The sequence below is a fragment of the Meriones unguiculatus genome, chromosome 19 (assembly GCF_030254825.1).
Source record: "Meriones unguiculatus strain TT.TT164.6M chromosome 19, Bangor_MerUng_6.1, whole genome shotgun sequence".
NCBI lineage: Eukaryota > Metazoa > Chordata > Mammalia > Rodentia > Muridae > Meriones > Meriones unguiculatus.
The window spans coordinates 31,445,755-31,454,585 of record NC_083366.1 but is presented as its reverse complement, the minus strand read 5'-3'; positions in this window follow the sequence as shown (position 1 = coordinate 31,454,585).

Genomic DNA, 8,831 nt, shown 5'->3' with positions numbered 1-8,831 from the left:
ATTCAAACGAATGAGTCTATGGGAGGGGGGTCACACATATTCAAACCACCATAGTAATTTATTCTATACCATCTGGCCTCCCCAGTTAGGGGATCACGTTTGTGAAGCAGAAGGTTCCACTACATTTAGGAACTGCAGATGCACCCTTGTCCTGTTCCCAGCTGGTCTTGTCACTGAGATGTGGGGCATGTGGTCTGTTGATTGGCTGATTTGGAAGCTCCGGACTCAAAGATGAGGAGCTGCGTAGTCTGTTCTAGAGAGGGAGTCTCCCCATCATCTGTGACACCCTCTTTTTGGGGCTGGGCCAAACGGATGCTTCTTGCTTCCGTTGGTCTCTAGACGGAATAGGTACGATCCAGAGAAATGCAGCTGGAAGTCAGACTGTTTCTCTCTGAGGCCTTGCCTTCTTTACGCAGAAACCTTTATGTACTCTGAACTTCTGCCTTGAATGTGGATAGAATGGGAGTGGCTGCAGTCACCACCATAAAGGGACAGTTCTCATGACTAAAGCCTATCTGCTCGGGATGGTCAAGAAGAAAGACGGAAAGACCCAGGGTTCCCGGCACGCTTTGGACAACTGAAGCGATGCTGGAAACTGACTGATGAGTAAGCTGCTGTTAGCAGAATTTTCTGCCTGCCTTCCTTTCTAGTTGTTTGGGAAGTCCCGAGGGACAAACTATCCGCCTGTGGTAGTCACAGCAGTGATGTCACTAAAAACCAGTTCTGCCACAATGCTTAATTTGTTCCTGTTCCCTTACATTCTTTTTCTGCTTTAACCAACCAAATTTTATTCCCAGTTGCCTCCTCCCTCCCAATTCAGGGAAATTAAAAAGACCAGCTTCTAAGAGTACTGACAATTTATCTTCATAAGATGTGAGAATGTGAGATTGATTCTCTGCTCTAGTTGGGTCTAAGGACAATGAAAATTCAGGTAGCGTAGTATAGCTCATGACCTTTGCTTGTAGTCATGGTCATGACTATCCAGTCAATAAGGATCCCACTGAAGTGAAGAGTTCAAGAAATGAGGTTCCTGCCAAACAGCGCAAATGGCACCAAGAATTCCCATGAAGAACTTGGGAGAAGTGGTTGATCCGAATGACTGAGCAACTTCAATTTGAGGACTTGTAACGTACATCATCCTTGCATAAAGAATGATCTGAGTTTGGGGCCGGGAGAGGTGGCTCAGTGGTTAAGAGCACTTGATACTCTTGCAAAGGACCCAGATCCAGTTCTCAGCACCCACAGAGTGGTTCGTAGTCATCCATAACTCCAGTTCCAGAGGACCAAACACCCTCTTCTGACCTCTGCAGGTACCAGGCATGCATGTGGTGCACAGACATAACATGCGTGCAAAACATTCAACACATAAACAAAAATAAATTAATTAAAACCAACCAACCAACCACAACAACCAAAAACCCAGCCCACAGCTCTGGGCTCAGTTCCTAGCACATGGAGCTGGGCGTGGTAGAACAAGCCTGTAATCCCAGCATTCAGGTGGATTAGAAGTTCAAACTCATCCTCTGCTACATAGTGAGCCAGCCTGGGCTCCACGAGCTCAAACCAGCTCTAAAGAAATAAATAATAAGCAAATAAATAATTCATAAATTGTAACTGAGCCCACAGACTTGAATTGGTGATGCCAAGAAGATTTCTTATAGCTTGCAGCTACCACCAAATTCAAGGCGAATGTCTGCATGCTATGGCTTCGATAGGAAATGACCCTCACAGGCTCGTGTATTTGAACACTTGGTCCCCACCTGTTGGCACAGTTTTTGGAAGGCCGTGCGAACTTTATACCATGAGGTCTAACGAGGAATAGAGTGTTACTGTGGTCTGACCTTGACCATCACATTCCCTTCTGGTGCTGGCCTTTCTGCTTCCTGACCCGCCAACATGTGAGAAGCAGCAGCCACAGGGTCCTGCTGTTTGGGTCGAGCTGCCCTGTCATGCCTTTCTTGTCATGATGAGCAGTGTTCCCTGAAGCCGGAAGCATGGATGAGTCTTCCTCCTTTAAGTTGCTCCAATCGGTGCCACGGACCGGCCCAGTCGGGCTCCCGGCATCCGAGGGAGAACAAGGCTTTGGACAGGAAGACAATTGACAGACAGAGACCAGTGAGGCTTTGGAATCTGCTGTGACTTTACTGAAATCAAGCTAGTATTTTTATAATGATTTCACAAAAAGGCACCTTAAAGTTGGCAAACTTCCCAGAACAGTCAGACTTTTACCAAGAATACAAAGTTTACATTTTAACATAGGGGAGTGCCCACAAGAAATCTTGGCCTGCAAACTTTTTATCAAAGCAGACAAAGGGAAAGAAACCTCAAATGCAGTTTCATTATTGCTAACCAATGAAGAGGAAAGTCAGGAGCTAAGTCAGATGCCTGCCAAAGTCTAAACACACCTTTGTCAACCATCCTCCCATATGTCCTGCTAAAGATTTATGATCTTCCCTGGAAACAAGACAATAAGGGGGGCAAGCTCGAGCCAGCTGTACTTCTCATGCTATTTTTTTTCTAAAAAGGAGCCTATTATTTTTTTACTATTCTTATAATGCCTATTGATACTGAATCTGATTTATTACTTTTCTTAAGCTTATTCTTTTTACATTTTCTTCTTATTAAAGCCTTTAATAATTTACTAATGATAAATTTCTTAATAGAGTTAGTTGTGCTGTTTCAGGAGTCACAAAGAAAGATCAAAAACTCATTAATCCAGCCCCACAACCGCAACCGAAAAAGCGTAGAAATCTCAGAACGCATCTCTTTGCCAGGCAGGGGGAGGGGGGTCTGCCAGGGACCTCCAGAGAGCATAATCCCAAAGGACACATATCTCTTGTTCTGAGTACCACTATCTATTGTTATGACACACCAGACACTGGAGTGGGTGTGGCAAATCGGGATTTGCGGTTACAATGACAAGAAAAGTGAGGAGGGCACTGTGGGTTTCTGACTTACACCTGTTAGGTGTACAGCCTCCTCCTCCTTTCTCCCCAGTGATATAGCCTGAAGGACGGCAGAGAGTGGGGGTTGAAAAGTTGGGATGGGGCAAAAGAACCTGAGAACTCAGAGTGCACAGAGCTCGGCCTGTCGAGAGTGGCATGGCCTCCTGCTCTGTTTTGACATGGCAAGCATGGCTACTTGCCCTTCTCCCCTATCCTCTCTGCCTTGCTGAAAGGCAAGCTAGCCCCCAAGGTCTGTTCTCTTATTTGGCCACTTCCTTCTCCTGAAGCTGACTACCCAGGTCCAGCTATCAAAGTCTTGAAGTCTAGCAACCAAGAACCCCTTTTGGCTCACCTAACTGACATGCCAAATTACAATTCAACACCTCACCCTAACGTGGGGTTTTCCTTTTTACATTTATAAACTGCCATTTTCCTATGGACCACAGGGCCACATCTACCTCCTCTCTATCCAGAGGCAGTCCTTTGTCCCTCAGGGCAAATACTCTTTACCCTTCTCCTTTTCTCCCCTCTCCTTTGTTTCCTTCCCCTTCTCCCTCCTCCTCTATCTCCTGTCTTTTTCTCTTATTCCCATCTTCTGTTCCTCTGAGGCAAATAGATCTCCTTTGTACTGAGAACTTGGTCTTGGGTTTCTTGAGCCAACTTCAAATTCCTACAAAACCCAAACTTTCAAGGTCAGAGGGAAGCCATCTTCGTGCTCTCAACACTTGGCTCCAGCTCTCAGATCAGGATTTGAATACTACAGAAGTGGTATAGACCCTTCCACTCCTTCGCTTAACTGTTTAGCTGGTATAGGGGCTAAAGGGGTCTTAGAGGGTGAAAATATGATCAGAAGCCCATTGTAATGATTGCTTCGAGATACCCACATGGCTTCTTTCTTTCTTTCTTTCTTTCTTTCTTTCTTTCTTTCTTTCTTTCTTTCTTTGAAATAGGGTTTCTCTGTGTACCCTTGGCTGTCCTAGACTCTCTTTTGTAGACTAGGTGGCCTCATACTCACGGAGATCCACCTGCCTCTGCATCCCAGAGTGCTGGGATTAAAGGTGTTTTCTTTTTTCATTCTTGCTAAGTGAAGATCTGCAAAAGCTGCCTTGCTGTATGTGATAAGCAAATGTAAAAATAAAATTGGGAGGGGACTGAGGAGCTAGCATATGAGTGCTGACTATACACGCATGAGGGCTGGGCTCAAACAAGCCACATGTGCTGGTTAGCTTTTTGTCTCCTTGATAAGTTAGCGTCATCTGCAAGAGGGAGCCTCAGTTGAGAAAATGCCTCCATCACGTTGGCCTCTAGCTAGCCTGTTGGGCATTTTCTTGATTAATGATTAACGTTCAAGGATCCATTCCACGGTGGGCAGGTGGCTCTGGCTTGTATAAAGAGAGCAGGCTGGGAGAGCCATGGAGAGCAAACCACGAAACAATGTCCCTCCATGGCTTTGCTTCGGTTTCTGCCGCCAGGTTCCCGCCTTGAGCTCTTGTCATAGATTCCCTTGATGATGGGCTGTAAGCTGCAAGGGGAAATAAATCCTCTCCTCCTCAAGGTGGTCTTGTTTTTGTTTTATCACAGCAACAGAAAGCAAACTAGACCATCACAGTCTTGGTGCTGAGGAGGAGGGGGAGGATACAACCCAGGGCTTTCTAGCTGACAACCAGAAAGTGAGAGACCCCGTCTCAAGGAAATAAGGCCTAATGATGTAGTGCCTGGCTTCCTCCTCCGGCCTCTGAATGGGTGTGTGTACTGCCCGAAGGCATATGTACTCAGCTTGCACCCACACACTCACCCGAAGCAAATGAACCTGGGTTCTTCATGTAATTTTCCCTCCCAGGGCTGTCTTCACTTCTTAGCAGCGTCTCCAACCAAACTTTGGTCTTTCAAAAGTAACCCAAACCAGGGGAAATCCCCAGAGGAGGTGATGAAGGATACTTTTGAGCTTAGGTTGGCTTTCCTTGTGCACCAGCACCTACCCTATCTTCCCTACACTGTCTGAATGCCTTGTCCATCATCATCTTTGTGATGGTTAGGTTTTGTTACTGTTGTTTTGTTTTGTTTTGTTTTTAATCAACTCGACACAGGATAGGGTCATCTGGGAAGGGGGAACCTCAATTGAGAAAATGCCTCCATCAGACTGGCCTGTAGGGAAGTCTGTGGGCTTCGGAAGTGTGTCTTAGTCAATATCCTATTTCTGAGAAGAGCCACCATGACCATGGCAACTCTTATAAAGGCAAACATTTAATTGGGGTTTGCTTACAGGTTCCCGACTTTAGTGTCGGGAAGCATGGAGACATGCAGGCAGACATGGTGCTGGAGAGGTAGCTTGAGAATTACACATCTGGATCTGCAGGCAGCAGGAAGAGAGAAAAGCCCTTGGGCCTGGCTTGGGCCCTTGAAACCTCAAAGCCCACCCACAGTGACACATACATCCTCCTACAGCGCCACATCTATCCAACAAAGTCAACTGTCCTAATTCTTTCAAGTAGTGCCACTCCCTAGGAGCCTACGGGAGCCATTTTCATTCAAACCACCACGGAGGGTGAGCCCACTCTGGGCGATTTGATGGCTATAATTGGTTGTCAGCTTGACTACATCTGGAATGAGCCACAGTCCAGAAATGAGGGCACACCTATGAGAGAGCTTTTTGCTTGGTTTGAATCCACTTCTAGTCTGGACCTCTGAGGTAGGAAGACAAACACTTTTGGTCTGGATCTTGAAGCAGGATCTTGACAACCTTAAATCTGGGCCATACCTTCTGCTGGAAGTTTGTGTAAGAACACAGAGGAAGGAAACTTTTGTTCTTTGCCTGCTTGTCCTTGCCTTGGTAGCATATTCATTCCTTCACTGGCTTTGGGTCCCACCTTGTGGAATTACAGCACACACTGAAGACCAGCCAAAACATTCAGCCTCTGGGACTGAGTAACTCCTAAATTCTTGAACTTTCTATTCACAGCCAGCCAATATTGAATTAGCCTGATTGCAGCCTGTAGGTCATTCCAATAAATCACCCCCCCCTCTCTCTGCCCCCCCACATATATACATATATTCAAATTATATACATATACAATTATATGCATATAATTTAGATCAATTATCACTGAAGATAGTCACTCGCAGACAGTGACACAGACCATTCCCATCTGAGAGTTCCCTCCTCTGAGGTAACCCTAGGTTGTATCAAGTTGACAGTAGAAACTAACTCAGGAGTCAAAAGGGATTCTTCTACTTGGAGTATTCTGGCACAGTTCCCTGGAAATAGATGCTGGTTCTTTCAGACTCCTCCTGACAGTGGGTTGAAAAAACACAAGCTATACTGACACTGACAGCTTTGATTGCTGTGGTGCTGTGATGACTGTGGTGGCTGTAATGATGGTGATGGCTCTGATGACTGTGATGGCTGTTATGGATACAATGGCTAGAATGGCTATGATGACTATAATGGTTATGATGATTGTGATGGCTGTGATGACTGTGATGATGGTGATGGTTATGATAGCTATGATGACTGTGATGGCTGTGATGATGGCTATGATGACTGTGATCATGGTGATGGCTGTGATGATGGCTATGATGACTGTGATGGTTGTGATGATGGCTGTGATGACTGTAACAACTGTGAGGACTGTGATGGCTGTGAAGACTGTGATGATGACTGTGATAGCTGTGATGGTTGTGATGGCTGTGATGATTGTGATGACTGTGATGATTGTGATGACTGTGATGATGACTGTGATGACTGTGATCATGGTGATGGCTGTGATGATGGCTATGATGACTGTGATGCCTGTGATGGCTGTGATGATGACTGTGAAGACTGTGATCATGGTGATGGCTGTGATGATGGCTATGATGACTGTGATGCCTGTGATGGCTGTGATGATGACTGTGAAGACTGTGATCATGGTGATGGCTGTGATGATGGCTATGATGACTGTGATGCCTGTGATGGCTGTGATGATGACTGTGATGACTGTGATCATGGTGATGGCTGTGATGATGGCTATGATGACTATGATGCCTGTGATGGCTGTGATGATGACTGTGAAGACTGTGATCATGGTGATGGCTGTGATGATGGCTATGATGACTGTGATGCCTGTGATGGCTGTGATGATGACTGTGAAGACTGTCATGACTGTGATGGCTGTGACGGTTGTGATGACTGTGACAACTGTGATGACTGTGATGGCTGTGGTGATTGTGATGGCTGTGATGACTGTAATGATGTCTGTGATGATTGTGATGGCTGTAATGATTGTGATGACTGTGGTGTCTATGATAACTGTTTATGGTTTATGTCTATGAAAACTGTGATGATGGTGATGGCTCTGATGATAATGATGACTAGATGGCTGTGAGGGTTATGATGATGTAATGGTTAGGATGACAGCATTGACTATGATGATGGTGAGGATTGTGCTGCTGCTGCTGAGTATGATGACAATCATTGCGAGGATTACCATGTTTGCTCTGATAGTGAAGATCAAGGGTTGTGCTTATGTGATGAGTTAAAGGAGGTGAGTGGGTGGCATCCAGCCATGGAAATGTGTTCTCCCACTAGTGGCACATCCAAGGGCAAACACTCACATGCTAAGACCCTCATGAGGATTCTCCCTGAGGGACCTGATAGAGAGAAAGGGAGGACTGGAGTTGTGGCTCAAGGTTAGAGCACTTTCCTAGTACTCACAAGACCTTGGGTTTCATTCACAACATGGAAAATAAGATAACAAAGAAAAAAAGATTACACAATGTGCCTCAAGTGAGGAGTCCATAACACCATCCTTAGGACCAGCTGTATAACAAGGACCCTAACTTCCGCTAATTTTCTCCTTGCCATGTCATAGGTATTTATCTGTTTGAAGTAATTATACCTTTCCATTTGTTTTTCTCCCCTTCTAGAGATAGGCATCTTAATACTTAATAAAAGTAACCATGTGTACTAGTTACTTTTCTAGTTGCTGTGGAAAAATGCCTGGTGAAAACAGTCTAAGGATGGGTTTGCTTTGGCTCACAGTTTGAGGATACAGCCTATCATGGCGGGAAAGGCAGGGCAGAAGGAATATGAGACATTTAGTTGGCCACATTGCATCCGGAGTCAAGAAGCAGAAATGGATGAATGTGGGTGTGCAGCTTGCCTTTTTCTTTTTATGTGGCCTGTGCCTCCGTCTCAGAGAATGGTGCCATCCACATTTATGGTGAATCTTCTCATCTCAGTAAACCTACTTTAGTAACTTCTCCAGACATGCCCAGAGGTGTATTACCTCTGTAACTGTCAAGACGCATTACCCTATGCCTAGCTATTACTAGCTTTGTGTTGTTGTTTTTTTTTTTTTTTTTTTTTTTTGAGACAAGGTTTCTTTGTGTGTAACCCTGGCTTTTCTGGACTTGCTTTGTAGATCAGGCTGGCCTTCCAAGTGCTGGGATCAAAGACGTGCACAGCCAAGCCTGGGGTTGGCGTTCTTTTGAAGGTGTGGTGCAGATGGATTGTTCCTCTTTCATCCATTCTCCTGTCACCCATAATATCAGAAGTGTGACTTTCAGAACTGTACAGCACCATAGAAAGTGAATACTGTCTCCCAGCCACTTCTGTAGCTAGCTTATTAAGGTAATCGGATTCTGCTAATAAGTAGAAGTTCGATGAATGGGCATCATTTCTGGGATGGCTCCAGAAACAAGAAAGGTCAAATGCTCTTCAGTCGTCTGTTCTTTCTGATGCCTGCCTGGGCTGTGGACTGGTTTCTAAGGGCACATTCTATCTCTTCAGTATAATCAAGTGGAGACAGATTCTTTTTTTTCAACCTGCCAGAGGAGCTGATAGTAAATAATACAATGTTTCTATCCCAAGGAAACTTACGGAGATGTCAAGATGACTGACAATTA